Raw genomic sequence first — 18,002 nt, forward strand, 5'->3', positions numbered from 1 at the left:
CTCAGTCCACAAATAGTGCTTCCAGCCACTGCATACTGTATATTAAATTAAAATGCTATGAATACAACATAAACAACTTCCAAGTCAGTAGTACGAATAAAGCAGAGAGGCTGTATAATCTGAACAAAAAAAGAAAACAGCTGTCAAACAACCAATTTTAAGCTCCACAGAAACAGCAACTACGGCACAACTGAAAGTCAAGTATTGAACCCTGACGCACATTTAAAATACACAGGCTGCTGAACAAATAGAGCTTCTCAAACACTCAGTCCACAAATAGTGCTTCCAACCACTGCATACTGTATATTAAATTAAAATGCTATGAATACAACATAAACAACTTCCAAGTCAGTAGTACGAATAAAGCAGAGAGGCTGTATAATCTTGCGCAGTCTTTCAGGAAAGTAAAGAAATGTGATCTCGGAGGCGTGGAAGTGGAGAATTTGCCAGGGAAAGTTTTAATATAACATCTGCTTCCTATAATAAAGCATGATAGATGCCAGTTCAAATCAAGCCTCCCAAACTGTTAACAAACACAGAGATGTTTTTGTTTTTGCCAAAAAATGTAACCTCTACGGATTGATCAAATCGCGTGCACGTTTAAAACATGCAGTTTGGCTAAGGTGGTGCCAAAATACAAGAAGGTTTGTGCTGTTTCCTTTTACCTGTATGGATGATAAACACTATTAAATATGACAAATCATGGCGTGTTCAGGATCCCATTAACTTGTTTGGCTCATTAAAAAGAGGTTCCATTGCAAATGATCTACTGATTTCATTTGTAAAATTAGCTGTAAATGATGTGATCAATAAGTATGTTTTTCCATTACCGTAATTAATCAAAATTATTTAGCCAATTTCAACTTTATTTTTCAGGTTACACAAAATTTGCCTCAATTTTTAAGTTAGTTTAATATAATTTAAGTTGAAATGACTTTGAAGTTTGAAGTTTACACCAAGATAATTACGGTACCATTTTCAAAACCTTGCACCAAGCTTCTGTTTTCAGGCCCCCAAAACACATTTGACTTTTACTGTTAAAAATGTGTTACTGTTGAGTAAATGAACAACCAGAATGCATAAACAGTTTTCCATTTTTAGTTGACAATGCTGTTGTGTAAACACCCTTAGATGTTAGCATTTTTAGGTTTACCGTTTTTTCAGTGTAGAAACTTAATCAAATGAGACATATATTTTGTATCCAGTGTTCTTTTAATATCATTAAGATATGTTATAGTTTTTATTAATACTTTGAGTTAGTTTTGATATTTCCAATTTTCTATTTGAATTAGTTTAATAATTTTAAAAAAATAATATTTAAATATATTTTTTTATTATGTCTATTTAATTTTAATAAATTTTTATTTTTAACTGTTTTACCTATTTTAGTACATCAAATAAAGCTAAATTAAAATGAGAAAATGTGCTTCGGCAAATAGGTAAAATAAAAGACTTTTAAAAAATATTAGGTAGGTATTAGGTAGATTCTGTGTGTTCTTCATCTGCTCTAGCCTCTCTTCTCTGCTCTCTAATTCCACACCTCTAGTCTGTTTGTCTGTCTGGTCTCTTTCTCTCACTCATTCCCACAGACAGATCCAGTGTCTCCTGTGAGGGTTTGGTGATGTGTATCTTACACAGTTATATTGAGTTATAACAGTTATTAAAAGACCCAATGTCATTTCATTTCTCAAGTGTTTATTGCTGCCACCAATAATTTCCACCTGTGCAAATGTGTGTGTATTTATCACACAACCTAGTGAGCTGCTTTGCTCTTAAAGGAATAGTTCACCCAAAAATGAGTGTAGATGAGTTTGTTTGTTCATGGGATCAGATTTGGAGAGATGTAGCATTCCATCACTTGCTCACAAATGAGAGTCCAAACAGTTGATAAAAACATCAGAATAATCCACAAGTAATCCACACCCCTCCAGTCCATCAGTTAACATCTATAATTAAGATGTTTTAACTTCAAACTGTTGCTTCAAATTTATTCTAATGAAGAAGTCATTGATCCGAATTAGAAGAAACATATGATCAAGCACCATTTACAAGCCAAAACAGCTCTAAACAAATATGTGGGTGGATCTTGATATGAGAGGACAACAGGAGATGGAGTTTTTCACTGGAGGAAGCGTTATTATGGATTATGCATCATTTTAGCCAGAAGCAATAGTTTGAAGTTAAAACATCTTAATGATGGATTTGTTTCTTACAAACACAGCTTTTGTCTTCTCCAGATGTTAACTGATGGACTGGAGTGCTGTGGATTACTTGTGGATTATTCTGATGTTTTTATCAGACTCTCATTCTGACGGCACCCATTCACTGCAGAGGATCCATTGGTGAGCAAGTGATGCAATGCTACATTTCTCCAAATCTGCTGAAGAAACAAACTCATCTACATCTTGGATGGCGTAAGGATGCAAATTTTCATTTTTAGGTGAACTATTCCTTTAGTTGTAACAGAACCTCAAAGGTAACTGTTTTAAAACTCTCTACATAAGAAACAACTCACTTTAAGTGCACACTTTAATCACACTGACTAGTTTTAGAACAACCTTCAAGTTGGGAGTGTTGCTATGATACCTTAAAATACATCCTATATAGGCAGCTCACTAGGTTTTGGATCTAACATACTGTATGTTTATAAAGGTTAGTGGAAAGAATGATTTTACTATGCATATGTTTAAAGATACGGATGTACTTCCAAACTGTTGCAGGAAAAGTAGAAATATTTGGAAGCAGATAATAAGAACATTAGCAAAACAATATTTGAACTTGAGCAAAGAAACCCATCTGCTTTCTTCTTGTTTCTGGACTCACTTTCCAAAAAATACATTTTCTAGCCATTCTTTGTACTGCCTCATATAAAGATCCACATTCGCTCTCTTTCCAGGCCCAGATGGCTTTAGTAGAACTATTAAATGTGTCATTCTCTGGGATTCCACACTTATAATAATGTGTATATAGTTACAGGTGTTTCCCTTTAGTGTTTAGTTTTGCTTAAAAAAAAAAAAGTATTCAATGAATATTTTTTATTCGAGTCTGTCTCAGAATGGCAAGAGTGTGTGGAAATGATCAACACAAATCATTCATTTCTCCTATTTAATGTTTTTCTCTGAGCATGTGTACTTAAAATTCGTTTTTCTTGCTGTATTCACATTATGGCAATAATATCAAAATTGTAAAAAAAAAAGAAAAAAAAAAGTCGAAAAACAGTGTGCAGTGCAGTGTACAGTGTGATTTTTTTTAAAAGGGGTCCTATTATGCTCTTTTACAAAGTCTTGATTTTGTTTTGGGGGTGTACTAGAACATTATTTGCGAAATCACAAATCCCGGAAAATATGCGTTGTAGTCCAAACGAATCTTCGTTGTAGTTTTTGAAAAGTGATTTCTGTTGAATAAAATATCTCCTTTTGAATTGGACTTTGAGCTTTGTAACTTTGCAGATCTTTTTTATGCTCAAACAGCAACATTACAGACTAACTAAAGACTAACCTTTAATGTATTTTTCCGAAATTTTGTGAAATTTCTGAGTGAAAATTGTTTCAAAGTAAATCCTACACCTGTTTGGGCTGATATGCGTTGGTGTTTTTTAACATGTAGCCCTGTCGCACAATAAAGGCTTTTTATATTTTGCCTGCTATGCGAGTGCCTGGACGTCGATTATTTTTGTTTCTTGCAATGGGATCCACTTTTTGTTTTTAAATCCTACACCTATTTTATTCAGTGTATTGATAATTTTCTGCCAAGACATTATCCTTAAGTTCCTTTAACCGTAAAACATAACACAATAATGCATAATTCAAAATACAGCTAAAATACTTGTTCAATTCAATTCAAGTTTATTTGTATAGCACTTTTTACGATACAAATCGTTGCAAAGCAACTTTACAGAAAATTAAGTTTCTACAATATTTAGTAGTAGCTTATCAGTGGTTAAAATTAATTTATTTAACCCAAACTAACGAATAATAATGCGCACTTGATCAGATATAACTGCAGTCCAATATTATGAGATGCATTATTTGAATGCTTGGCCAAAGAGATGAGTCTTTAATCTAGATTTAAACAGAGAGAGTGTGTCTGATCCTCGAACGTTATCAGGAAGGCTATTCCAGAGTTTGGGAGCCAAATGCGAAAAAGCTCTACCTCCTTTAGTGGACTTTGCTATCCTAGGTACTACCAAAAGAGCAGAGTTTTGCGACCTTAGGGAGTGTGATGGATTGTAGTGTGGTAGAAGACTAGTTAGGTACACAGGAGCTAAACCATTAAGGGCCTTAATTGTTGACCTGTGAAATTCAATATGGAATATTAACGTATATTATTAACAGTGCATTGGGCCCTATTTTTACAGACTTTTCTTAAAGTGAACTTGTTTTAGAAACTACAAAAATGTACCACAGGAACGATAACTTCCTCCAAAATAGCATAATGTTGAGGAATAGAGGGGACCAATTGTATTCATTTATGAACAAACCATTTAAAACCCCATTTTGGTCAACCAGTAATCTAAATATTGGGTCTATATGGCAGTTTTGACCCTGGTTACTACAGTTCCCTGTCAGTCACATTCGACGTTATGTCGACACTGACATTAGGGGTCTCACGTGGGAACCCCAGTCACTTCTGAGCATTCCGAGAAATGGCCAGTAACAATTGGCGAGTGGGATTTGCATGCCAAGCCACCCCCCGTGTATACACGGGTATATAAGTTGGCAGCGTGCATCCACTCCTTCATATTTTTGCTTCAGATCAAGCCAATTGTTTTGTGAGCACTTTCTCTCTTCAAGAGAAATTCTACGGAAACGAAGAAGCCTTCATTCTACAGGAGGTTCTCAGCTGCGTTATACAGCACATTCAGCGGTGTGTTCACCCCTGTGCGCTCCAGCCTAAAAGCGCAATTTCCTACAGCTTGCACGGTGTGTTTCCGACCGTGTGCTTCTGGGTGCAGTAGTTTCCTTAACTCTGATGATGGACATGATCGCTGTGTCACTTGTCTGTGCTGCAAGCATGCTGAGACGGCTTTCGTGGATGGTTCATGCCCGCACTGCGAGCGCATATCCATGGCTACACTGAGGTTGTGGCTCTCATTCATTATGAGGCTTCCCTCAAGCTCTACTCAGTCCAGTTTCTCTGGTCGTAAAGATCTTGGGGCCGCATTGGTTAGGGAAAAGGGAGACCTGAGGATTATGGTCAGGTATGTTCCGCCAGGCCACCCACCACAGAAGTCCTGCTCCTCACAGCATAGCTCCGTCAAGTTCCTGGATGATGGCACCAGTTCATCCCTTGGCAAACCCAGTTTCTCATTCGTGGCTCCTGAGGAGGATAAACTCTGCTGAGCAGCCCCCGGCTTCAGAGTCTGCACAGTCAGAAGCAGAATTGACGGCCATGGTCCTTCGGTCCGCCAAAAGTATCGGGCTGGAGGTGAACTCGCCTCCAACCCCTGAACGCTCAAGGCCAGATGATTAGTATCTGGGCTCCGGACATGACTCTCACACACACTCCGCCCCAGTGCCTTTCTTCCTGGAGGTTCATGAAGAACTCACCAAAACATGGAAGGCCCCCTACACAGCCTGGTCATGTTTGAACTCTTCTCTCCTCACTACCCTCGATGGTGGGGCGGCCAAGGGGTACGTTCCCCAGGTGGACAGTGCGGTGCACCTGTGCCCAAAAAATGCCGCCATCTGGAGAAACTGTCTGCGCCTCCCGTCCAAAACCTGTAAGCTGCCCTGGCTGCCAAGGTTTACAGTGCTGCGAGCCAGGAATCCAAGGAGGAGACTCCTCAACAGGGGCGTCGAGCTTCCCATAGGAAGAGGGCGCAGCCTGCTTCTCAGAGCACCATTAAGTCTGAGATGGAAGGGGTTGCTCTTTTGGGGTCACTAACATCTGGGCCCCCACACCCGGGGGAGGGCCAGGGGTATTCACCACCGTTGATGCCTGTTCCACCCACATTCTCAAAAAAAGAGCAATTTCCTTAATCTTTCCCAGGTTCAGGGGCAACCTCTTTACGTCTGTGGCAGACAGGAATCCCTGGCGAAGGATGCAATAGAGCCTGTGCCTCCAGCCAAGATTAAATCTGGATTTTACAGTCCTTATTTCATCGTACCCAAGAAGAGCAGTGGGTTGCAATTTATCCTGGATCTGCGGGTCCAGTTTATCCTGGATCTTTAATCAGACCCTTCACAGGCTTCCATTCAAGATGTTGACGCAGAAGCAGGATTGGTTTGCAGCGATCGACCTGAAGGACAGTACTTTCATGTCTTGATTCTACCTCGACACAAACCGTTTTTTCGGTTTGCTATTGAGGGTCAAGCATATCAGTACAAGGTCCTCCCCTCCGGGCTGTCCCTGTCTCCCTACGTCTTTACAAAAGTCATGGAGGGTGCCCTGATCCTACTTCGGGAGAAGGGCATCTGAGTCCTCAACTGTCTCGACGACTGGCTTATATTAGCTCAATCGTGAGATCTGTTGTGCGAGAACAGGGATACGGTGCTTCAGCATCTCAACCAGCTGGGGCTTCGGGTCAACTGGGAAAAGAGCAAGCTCTCCCCTGTGCAAAGCATCTCTTTTCTCGGTATGAAGCTGGACTCGGTCAACATGACAGCACATCTCACGAACGAATGTGCTCAGTCTGTGCTGAACTGCCTGAATTCATTCAGGGGTAAAACGGCGGTTCCTCTAAAACAATTTCAGAGGCTCCTGCGGCATATGGCATCCGCAGCGGCAGTTACGCCGCTCAGGTTGTTACATATGAGACTGCTTCAGCACTGACTGCACAGCCAAGTCCCGAGATGGGCATGGTGCCATGGCACTCACCAGGTCGGCATTCCCCCAGTTTGTCGTCGCCTTTTCAGCCCATGGTCGGACCTTGCTTTTCTACATTCACCAGTCAATGAACAGACTTCAGAGTATAGGCCTGCCTGGTGGAGGGGGTCCTAACCTGAGTGATAGACTCACTGGGGGAAGGTGTACTTGCATAAACCCCGGGGCCAGCTGTGTGCTAGAGCATCCGTGCCCAGGGGTATCTCTATTGAGACTCTATTCTCCCGGAATGGTGAGCTGTCATGAGAGTGCATCAGGTGCTTGATTGAGCTAACCTGGAACATGAATGGCACGCAGCGATTTGAGCCACGTCTGAATCCAGAAGAGGAGTCTGACTTCTCTGAGAGGTGTGAGGAGATTAAATCCTCCCAGATCGCGCCTCGTTCCCTCTTGGGATCTCTCTGTGGTCTTGGTGGGACTACAGGGAGCCCCACATTATCTTGAGGCCCCGGCCTGGTTATGTGCCCAAAGTTGCCACCACTACCTTTCGGGACCAGGTGGTGAACTTGCAAGTGCTGCCCTTGAATGAGGCAGATCCAGCCCTTATGTTGCTGTGTCCCATTCACGCTTTGCACATTTACGTGGAACGCACCCAGAGCTTGAGACTCTCTGAGCAGCTCTTTGTTTGCTTTGGAGGACAGCAATAGGGGAAGACTGTCTCCAAGCAGAGGTTGGCCCACTGGCTAGTGGATGCCATCGCCTGGCGTACCAGGCACAAGGCGAGCCATGCCCCTGGGGATGAGAGCTCATTCCAAAGCGGAGTGTTGCCTCCCCCTGGGCGTTGGCACATGGAGCCTTCTTTAGCAGACATCCACAGAGCTGCAGGCTGGGCGACACCTAATACCTTCGCGAGGTTCTATAATCTCCAGGTGGAGCTAGTTTCCTCCTGTGTGTTGGGTACGAACAGGCAATTTGTGGGAGGTCTGGCTCGGTGTCTCGCTTGCAGCACCATTCCTTTGGTTAGGATACGTGCACTTATCTTCTTCCAGTAAGTTCCCCATCTGGTGAATACTGATCGACTCCTCCAACACCCTGTGGCATTCAGACTTAACTGAGGTGTCTGTTGCCACATCCAGTATTTGGGTTGCATGCCATTAGTCAGCCCCTTTTACTAGACTTGGTGCCATACATGAGATTCCCTTGGTAATCCTGTATGTTTTTCCATGGTACGGTTTCCCTTGGTAAATCTCTGTCTTCCCTAACAGTTTGTTTACTGTCAGTTCCAGTTGTCTTCCCCTAAATTGGGGTCACAACAGTTTGTTTGACTGTGCTGCGACCAATCTTGCTATTCAAATTACTATTTGGATGTGTCTTCGCACCCCAACGGTTGCTGAAATCCAGTATTGTGAAAATGTCGTAACAGCCCTTTTTTCGGCTTCCCTAGTAAGCCTGTATACTTGTTATGTGATCTGGCTTATGGGGTGTTTGGTAGGTTACAGATTGAGGTGCATTTGTCCTGACACGCTTGCTTGTCAGCACCTGCACCTTCAATTTTCGTAACACAGTTCTGGTTTTGGTGCTTTCCATAGGGACCCCTAATGTCAGTGTCGAGCGTAACTAACTGAAAGGGAACATCTCGGTATGTAACCCTCGTTCCCTGAAGGAAAATTTTAAATTAAGTACATAGTTTTTTTAGAGTGCACTCTTTGAACTCTGTTTAATTCATTATGATTGCAAAGTACAGTAGTAAAAATAACTGTTATGGTATTTGACAGAACTGTATTTAATATGGTATTGTACTTGTAAGGACATTCTAGTGTGGGGTTACCAAACTCAGTCCTGGAGGGCCAGTGTCCTGCAGAGTTTAGCTCCAACTTGCCTCAACACCTGCCTGGACATTTCAAGTATACCTAGTAAGACCTTGATTAGCTGGTTCAGGTGTGTTTGATTAGGGTTGGAGCTAAACTCTGCAGGACACCGGCCCTCCAGCACCGAGATTGGTGATCCCTGTTCTAGTGGATTGTGAGGTGTGAAGGAGTGTGTCATGTTTGTTTATGATGGTGCCTGTGTTGCAAATGTCATGTATGCTTATTGTAAACATTTGGTTACATCTTGCTGCGTCCAGGAATGCCTGCTTCGGTGTACTCCTCTACTTAGTGCTTTTCTACTCATAAACCCAGATGACATTTAGTGTGGCACTGTGGAGTGACTCACTCTGTGTCTTCTGTCTCTGTGGAAACCTCTAAGAGTGCGAGAGGGTCCATGATCCTCCTCCAGCATGCAGAAATGACCTTATTAAAGCAGCTGTGCTCATGTGCTCAATGACTGTTGATAAAGAGGGAAAGAGGAAGAGTAAAACCAACAGCAGTGTTGCATTTTCATTCTCATTACTGCCAGCATCACTTCCTGTTACTCATACTTATTGTTAGTGGTTTGAACAGACCTTTAACTTTAAGTATTAAACATTTGAGTGCATAATCGTCCCGCACTTGCTTCACAGTGAATTAATGATTCATCATTGTAGTTGGGGAGATGTGTGCTATTACTACTGCTAAAAATACTTTCTTACTCATTATTTTTGTCTTGTTTACAAGTAAAAAGGATCTGAAAATTGTTAAATCTATAATGTGTGTTTACACAACACCTTTTCAACTAAAAACAAAGGGTAACAATTTATAATAATTTTCATTAATAAAGCATTAACAAACTTTATATAATGCTTAATGGATTATTAGTTCATTTATTTTCAAAGAGTTAGAAACATGAGATAATGTGCTTGTTAATGTTTGCTAATAAACTTATAGATAATGTTCAAACAAATCATTATTTCATGTAAGTTAAAATGCTTACAAATGTCATTAAACTTTCAATTCCATATGATCAAGCACTTATTGAAAATCTACAAATGATTTTAACAGATACAATTATTATGATTATGAAATGATTATAAAATGATTAAAAGTTTGTGTTAATGCACAACACTTTTGCTGCTACTGAGGTATGATACGGGGAAGGTTAGGCTCAGGTTTGGTGGTGTGAGTCGGTTTAAGGGTTGGTTAAAGGGTCAACAGTGTACAGGGGTCAATTTGATTATTATAAGGGAACACATTTCAATCGGTTTATATTATATTATTTTGATAAATGAATAAGTATTTTCTTTAAAAAAAATTATTTGTTTTCCCGTTTAATTATGATTCAAGGAATATCCTGTTTATTGATATACTGAAGAGTAGTATACTAATGTGAGTGTTGAGGCAATAAAAACTTGTAATTTTTTTTATTATTAAAAAATTTCTGCACCAAAATTACAATTATCTGTTATGTCTTTAGCAAGTATTTAGCTAAACTTAACCAGCCACCCTTTACACAAACCTTGTTGCATTAGCTAAAAGTCCAATGCCCATAAAGATACTAAATGATTAGTAATCATTTATAAACATTTACAAATGATGAATAGTTTCACATTTAGATTGGCTACTGCTAAAACATGAACAAATGATTAATAAATGATTAGTAAAGATGTGTGAATAGGGTAAATTCAGGTCTTTCGGGACACTTTTTGCCATTGAGATGACTGCTCATAAAAGTATTAATGATTAGTAAACATTTATAAACATTTGCAAATGAGGAATAGTTTCCACTTTAGATTTGGTACTGCAAAAACATGAACAAATAATTAATAGATTGTTTGTTAAGATGTGTAAATAGAGATCTACACAACAAACAAAGACCAACAAATGAAGATCATATGAACTGAAAGTTTACTGACATTTGTAAGCATGTCAATTTACATTAAGTAATCATATGTTAATCATTTGGTAATGTTTAGTAAGTTCATTAGTAAACATTAACAAGAACATGAGCTCGTATTTATAGCTACGTGAATATATATTAACTAATTATCTGTTAAGCATTATATAATGTTTGTAAATGAAAGTTATTATAAAGTGTTACCAAAAATGTTTTTTTATGCATTTTGGCCAATCATTTATGATCATTTTGGACCTAAAAACACAAACTTTTAAAAACGGGTTTCAAAGTGCAAGTTTTTGAAAACAAAAAACTGTTATTGTTTCTTTGAAAACTTCAAAAACACAATTTTGCGAAAGCGGAGACATCATAAAAAACATATTATGAGTTCAGTCTATAGGTGTGTGCGCAGACGCTTAGTGTTTCTTTACAAAGTGACATCGCCAACTGCTGGTCTGGCATGCAAAATACAGCATTTTTAGCTGTTTTTATTGTGAACGTGGATTGTTTTGACATTGTAGTCATGTAAATATACCCTTACTTAAGAAGCAAAATGACATAAGATATTTTATCAAAAATATTTATTAAAGTATTTATCAAAATAAAGTAAGTTTTTAAGCTTAAAACAAGACAAAATCTCCCAATGGGCTCAAATGATCTTGTTTTCCCTTTGAATTAAGTTTATTTTTCTTACCTCATATAGAAATACGTCGCTTAATTTTCTTAATTTATTTAATTTTTTTCTGAAAGCAAGACTCAAAGTCATTTTGCTTTTCATGTAAATGTATCTTGATTTAAGAATCTTAAAAAAAATAATAATAGTAATAATAATAATAATAAAAATAATAGTTTAGTAATATTATTATTTAAGAATGTTTAGTAGAGTATTATTTGTACTGGAAAGCAAGACTGAAATACTGCGAATAACTTTTTGTGCATTTGTGCAGTGTATTCCAAGTAACCAAACTTATTTATTTTTAATTTTTTCCTGGTGGACCATAAAAAAGTTTGAAATAGATTCAAATTGAAGGAGGATGTTTCCTGTGATCACTTGTTTTCAATTTGAGAACAAGACACTGCACTTACTGCATCAGTGTGTCATTGCAAGTAGATAAATCTCAAAATTGGCAGTAAAAAGTCCTTTGCTATCATGGAGGACACATAACATGTATGTGGTTATATGCTTTTCTGATTCTCCCGAATGTGAATGAGTGATCGATCACAAAATACATTTTTTACACCTGTATTTGCTACTTAACCACTCAGAAAACCATGACACAAATTTGTTGATTTGTTTGTTAATTTGTCTTTCTGTTTCTTTCTTTTTTTCTTTCTTTAAATCATTAATATATTCATTTATTTCTGGAATACTAAAGATATAGTCAAGTGTTTTGTTTCACAAACTGTCCGGATCAGACTGATATGGTCAGAGATCTTGTTGAAAACTTCAGGGTGGCATCTACTCCTCCACTAATTCCTCTGCATTTCTGTACCTCACCGCGAGTGGGTGGGCCAATGCATAAATTTGAAGATTCTGAATGAGCCTTTTAAATAAATAGTCTTTCTTGGCAAAGGCTTGAAAGTTACAGAAAGAATATCTTAAAAGATTTAGAAAACTTCAATTCTATTGCCTCTTTATATGAAAAAATTAAATGAAAGGGCAGAGTCTGAGCAGCAAAATATTTCTAATGAGAGATTCTATCAACTCTGTTGATTTTCATTAGCTCCATGTCTCATCTGTTTGTGGGTTTACCCTACTTTCTATTGCCCTGAATGTATGAGTGATTATCTCTGTAGCAGCTAGTGACTAAATGCAAACCTGCTAACTCTAATGACTGTAATCCCACAAAGGGATCACCTTCTCTCTCTCTCTTCCTATACTCCACCCAGTCTGTTTGTAATGCTGAACAACAGTTACATGCACAACAATGAGAAAACACTCATAGCAGGTCTGAGACACATTCTTTGTCTTCTCGCAGCACCGCGCCACTCTCAAAAGCTCATCTTACCTTCATTTCTTATATTCATAGCATTTATTTTCCACATGAGGCACATTAATGTTTTTACAATATAGCCATGTTCCTCCCACATGAGAGTTTCATGTTGTGTGTGAGATGTGTGTGATGGGAACAGAGAATTTTTGTTGGAACTGAAACTGCTGAAACTGAAGTCCCCCAAGGTTCAATCCTTGGACCTTTCATGTTCAATCTTACTAGGCCAAATGATGGAAAACACCAAAATTGTTTGTCATAACTATGCAAATGGGACCCGAATCTACTTACCTAGTTGGATCATCGAGCAATTACAGGCCCTGTTTCACCTGGCATTAACATCAGTCTTGAATGATCTGAAAGCGTTTACACTACAACTGTAATGATATTTTGACAACCTCTTTATGTGGTTTGAGTGATCCAAACACAAAACGGTGTAGACCCTGTTTACACTGGTATTAAGCACCATCCACTAGTAAAGCTGATGAAATAAACAGTTGGATGTGGTGCTTACTTCATTTATTTTATTTAAAGTTTATGTCCATGTAATTCTACTTTTTTACTTTCTTATTTTTCACAGTCCATTTTTAAAGTTGGATTTATTTTTTCTCATTTATTTTTATATTCTTAAATGATTTTAAAACCCTACAGAGGACAAATAATTTGGAGAATGGATGGATTTAAAAACTTTATTTTTCTTTCTCTACAGTATATCCTGACTATGTAGAGTGCTTTGAATTACCATTGTGAATAACATGTGCCATATAAATAAACCTGCCTTGCCTAGACATGGTCATTTCCAAACAAAAAAGTATATCATGGAAATTATAGTTTTTTTCTAAATACTATTGGTTGCAATCTGGTAAACCTCAAATGAACAGACATACTCAACTAAATAATAATACTTTTAACTACTTTAACTATTTAAATAGAAACTATACTTTCTTTTGAACCTCTTGGTACACATCAGATAATCTTCTAAACTGAATGAGTTTCACAGACATGAAAGTATATTGTGCTGAATGTTGATACAAATACACATTGTGTTTATGTTATAGTCTTGTTATGTTTGAATGGTCCAGACTTTCATTATCAGTTCTATATACCATTCAGAAGTTTGGGATCAGTAAGATTTTTTTGCTTTGGTTTGAAAGAAATGAATCCTTTTATTCAGCAAGGATGCATTACATTCACCAAAAGTGAGAGTAAAGACTTCAAATAACTTTCTATTTCAAATAAACATTTCTATTAATTCTTTCTATTCATCAAAGAATCCTGGAAAAAAATGTATCATGGATATGAAGCAACAGAACTTTTTTCAGTAACTCTTTAGTTTAGGGACCAATTCTCACTATTAACTAGTTGCTTATTAGCATGCATATATTTTTAGCATATTGGCTTTTTACTAGTACTTATAAAGCACATATTAACACCTTATTCTGCATGACCATATTCTACATCCTTAATCCTACCCCATATTTAAACTTAACAACTATCTTACTAACTATTAATAAGCAGTAATTAGGAGTTTATTGAGGCAAAAGTCATAGTTAATAGTGAGAACTGGGCCTTAAAATAAAGTGTGACCCTTTATTCGACATTGATAATTATCAGAAATGTTTCTTATGCAGCAAATCAGCATATTAGAATGATTTCTGCAGGATGATGCGACACTGAATCTGGAATAATGATGCTATATTTTACAATATATTTACATAGAAAATAGTTATTTTAAATTGCAATAATATTTCACAATATTCATGGTTTTACTGTATTTTTGGTCAAATAAATGCAGCCGCAGTGAGCAGAAGAGACTTCTTTTCAAACTTCAAAAATCTTAAGACCCTATAAACTTTTACATATGTGATTTACTGTATGTGTACATTATTGTAAATGTGTGCTTTAAGAAGTGAGTTTGTTTTGACGCGGCTGATGGTGAATTTTCTGTGGTGTCGGCAGTGAGCGGTGAGTTAATGGATGTGGAGGTAATTCCTCGGCACCAACACTGGGACGGGGGCTTTGCTCTGGGAAACAGAGTCACTTTCCTTCAGCGTTTCTCCAGGTCAATGAACCTCTCCATCTGGAAAAAATGCCTCATGGAAACGTCCCATGGAATAGCCGGCGGCTCTCCAGTCCACGGTTGGAAAACACATTAGGCGACGGAGGGAACGTCTTTGACGATTCTAACAGTACTCAGTACTCTCTATACCTAACCTAACAGTCGAGAACCGGGTAATAGTTCACATCGCCCTCTGGTAAACAATTCAAGTCCATCACATCGTGGACCAATAGACTCAAGAACAGTTTCTACCCCAGCGCCATACGGGAGCTGAACACTGCCAGGCAGACACACAGACACAAACTGAAGGAATGCACCAATCTGGTCTGGCATTTATACCTCGAACCATAAAGGTTTACATTCTCTGTATACCTCAATATATGTCTACTCAGTATATGTTTACATTCTATATTACTCAGTGTGTTTACATTCCGTTGCACTTTACTACTCTCCCATGGTGTGCAGTACATTACTGTCTGTTGTGCAATAACACGATCTTTATGATCTGCTGTGAAAGATCTGTGCAACACTTGACTGCTCACTACTAGGTGCCATTAGTATGCAAAACAATGCAACGTTTACTACTCTTCTCTTATATGACACAACTGTGCAATATGTATACAATACTCAATATTCCATATAGCTCTTGTATTTTATCCATCACTATGCAGTAACTGGCTCATTTTGCACAACTGTCTTGACCATACATGTTTTGTTTGTATCGTTTTAGGTAATCTTAGACTATATTTATTTCAATTCCTTAAATTGGTTGTTTAGCTTGCACTAAGTTATGTGACTGCACCGTAAGGCTTCTCTAATTTCGTTATACTCTGTATAGTGACAATAAAGAATCTTGAATGCCTTGCAAAAACCTAAATGGGAAAAAAAATTCGCTTGGATAGGAGGATGCTTAGAAGGTAGCTGCCTATGTAGGCAAGGAACAGAGCTAGTGTTTCCATTAGCACACGTCAACACTGAGTCCAAAGTCCACTGACCTGTACATAACCTGTACAAGAGCTGTGACGTCACATTTGACAAAATGATTGTTCACTGCGCATCAATCAAGCAGACATACTCCGCAATAGCGGCTCTATTTTTAGCGGGCACTAAAGGTTGACCCTTCTAAAGGTCTGGTTGCCCCGGGTGACTGCTGATGTCATATCCATGTCCAGCAGACTGTGGCTTTACACAAATGTCATCTCACACACATATATGTTTATTGCACACTGAGTGTGGCTGCTGTCGAGGCCTGACCTCCTGTAAAACCAGTGGAAATCACACACTGTGACCGTTCTGACGCAGTTCACCCCAAACGACCTTTTCAGTTGACCTGTAACTTAGTGTTCAAAATGTGTAATTCAGCCATAAGAAAACTCTGAGAACTGCAGTTTTTTTTTGTTTTTTTTTTGCCGGCTTTCATCATGACGGGTCTTAAGTCCCAAAGTTTAATTCTGCTAGTGACGTTTAAATGCTAAACAGCATCCAGTGGTAATATATTATGCATCATCTTCTTAACATCATTGGAAGAAATCTGGTGGAGTTTAATATAAAATCAAGATCAACCCTATTGGTGCATTTAAAAATCACTCTTATAATCACTCTTATTTTTTATTTTATTATTATTATTATTTAACTATTAGTTATTCCATATAGTTAAACCAAATAGTACACCAGTTATTCAGGACATCTGTTTGGTCACAAAATTTGAATTCAGGTTACATGTGCATTTTTTTATATAACATATGTGATTTTTTTATGTTAAATTGCTTTCTTATATCTCTCTCCTTCTTTTTTTTTGGAATTTTTATTAGATGCTGCAAGTGGTGCAGAAATCATATTTAAAAAAAATAAATAAATAAAACAATTGCATAATACAGTATCTTTTTAAAGGCAGTTTTGGCACAATTTATTGGACAAAAGTGGCTCTTTTTTTTTTTTTTTTGGTCCATGCAAATCCCACACATTTATCCAGCGGAGTACGCTCTCTTGGCTCTTTGATCGAACTCTCTAATTTTATATGCTGGAAACTGGGTCCAAAAGCAGAGAGGTGTTCAGAAAAAAAGGACATTCTGCATTCTGTACATTTCTTTCTTTTTTTTTATTGAGGACAACGTGTCAAATCTTTGATCAATTGAACACAAATTTATGCACAAAAGAAGCAGTTAAAAACGACATTTAGCAGCTTGAACAAAGCAGAATGACAATTAAATTCACTGATACAATAAGAAAAACAAGCATAATGTGTGTTTGTCCTAAAAATATGTTTTTACAAGATATTTGAACATTAAATGTTTGGCATCATCCGAAAAATGCCAAGATAGGAGCTCAGACTTCACAGAGCAAAGTCAAACACCCCGCTGCCAACAAAATCCGCAGGAAACCGTCAAAATGTTAAGACAAGCTAGAGTGTGAGTGAGAACCACAGACATGTCAAATACTAAAAGAGAGGAGACGTGTGAACATCATGATCAGTACAGAATCAGGCTTCACAAACACTGCAGATCACGTTGGTTGAAAACAAATGTTAATGCAAATTCTGCTGGATGTCAATCACTTCAACAACCATGTCTTATAGAAGTAATGCATAGTAATGCAATAATTAGCAATGCATCCACTGAAGTTTTTAAAGGGGTCATATTATGAGGAATCACCCTTTGCTTTATTTTTTTAGATAAAACATTTTGATGAAAGGTTTCTGAAAATACCTTTCATCTAGAAGCCTGGAAACAAACTTCATTCTCACCCACAAAACAAGTCTTTTCTTTGTTTTCGGGCTGTATGCTGGCACGCATGTGCCTTCAACTCTCACCTGGATAATACAGTCTGCTGGAAAGCCGGCGCAAATTTCGACTAAACTAAAAGATGGCTTCTCAGAGTTGTGGACGCTGCTCAGAAACAATCAATTAAGAGTTCAATTAATAGACGGAGACTGTACTGCAAACAAAAATGACACTTACATTGGTTATAAATCAGGACACATCATGCACATTCACAAGCTTTTAGTCCCTTTGTCGTGTTTCGTGATTTTGAGGTTGCTTTGCTCACCTCAGAATACTGCATTGACGTTAGGCACTTCGAATGCATTCACATGTACAAATATAGACAGCACTATCACATCTGCTGATAGTCTGGGTATAAAAATACAATCTTAACATCTTTGGTTTGAACAAACTGTAATGGTTGTAGTTTTTGACTTTTCCTTCGTAAAAGGTTCTTAGCGATACACTGGTTTCCATTTGGACTAAAGGGTGCAACTGCGGCTTTCCAAAACCTCACACTTCCCTTCTCATGCATCTAACGACCAGGATTCAACGTGTCAACCGGTCAGAAACACACTTGAGAACGGATAATAAGTGTAAAACCTCACGATCAGCCGAGAATTAGGCAAGGCAGAGCAGAAGTTGCCTTCCAAACTCATTTGAGATAACAGACAAGCC

This window comes from Sinocyclocheilus rhinocerous, unplaced genomic scaffold, assembly GCF_001515625.1.
Source record: "Sinocyclocheilus rhinocerous isolate Xijiao unplaced genomic scaffold, SAMN03320098_v1.1 scaffold967, whole genome shotgun sequence".
Taxonomy (NCBI): domain Eukaryota; kingdom Metazoa; phylum Chordata; class Actinopteri; order Cypriniformes; family Cyprinidae; genus Sinocyclocheilus; species Sinocyclocheilus rhinocerous.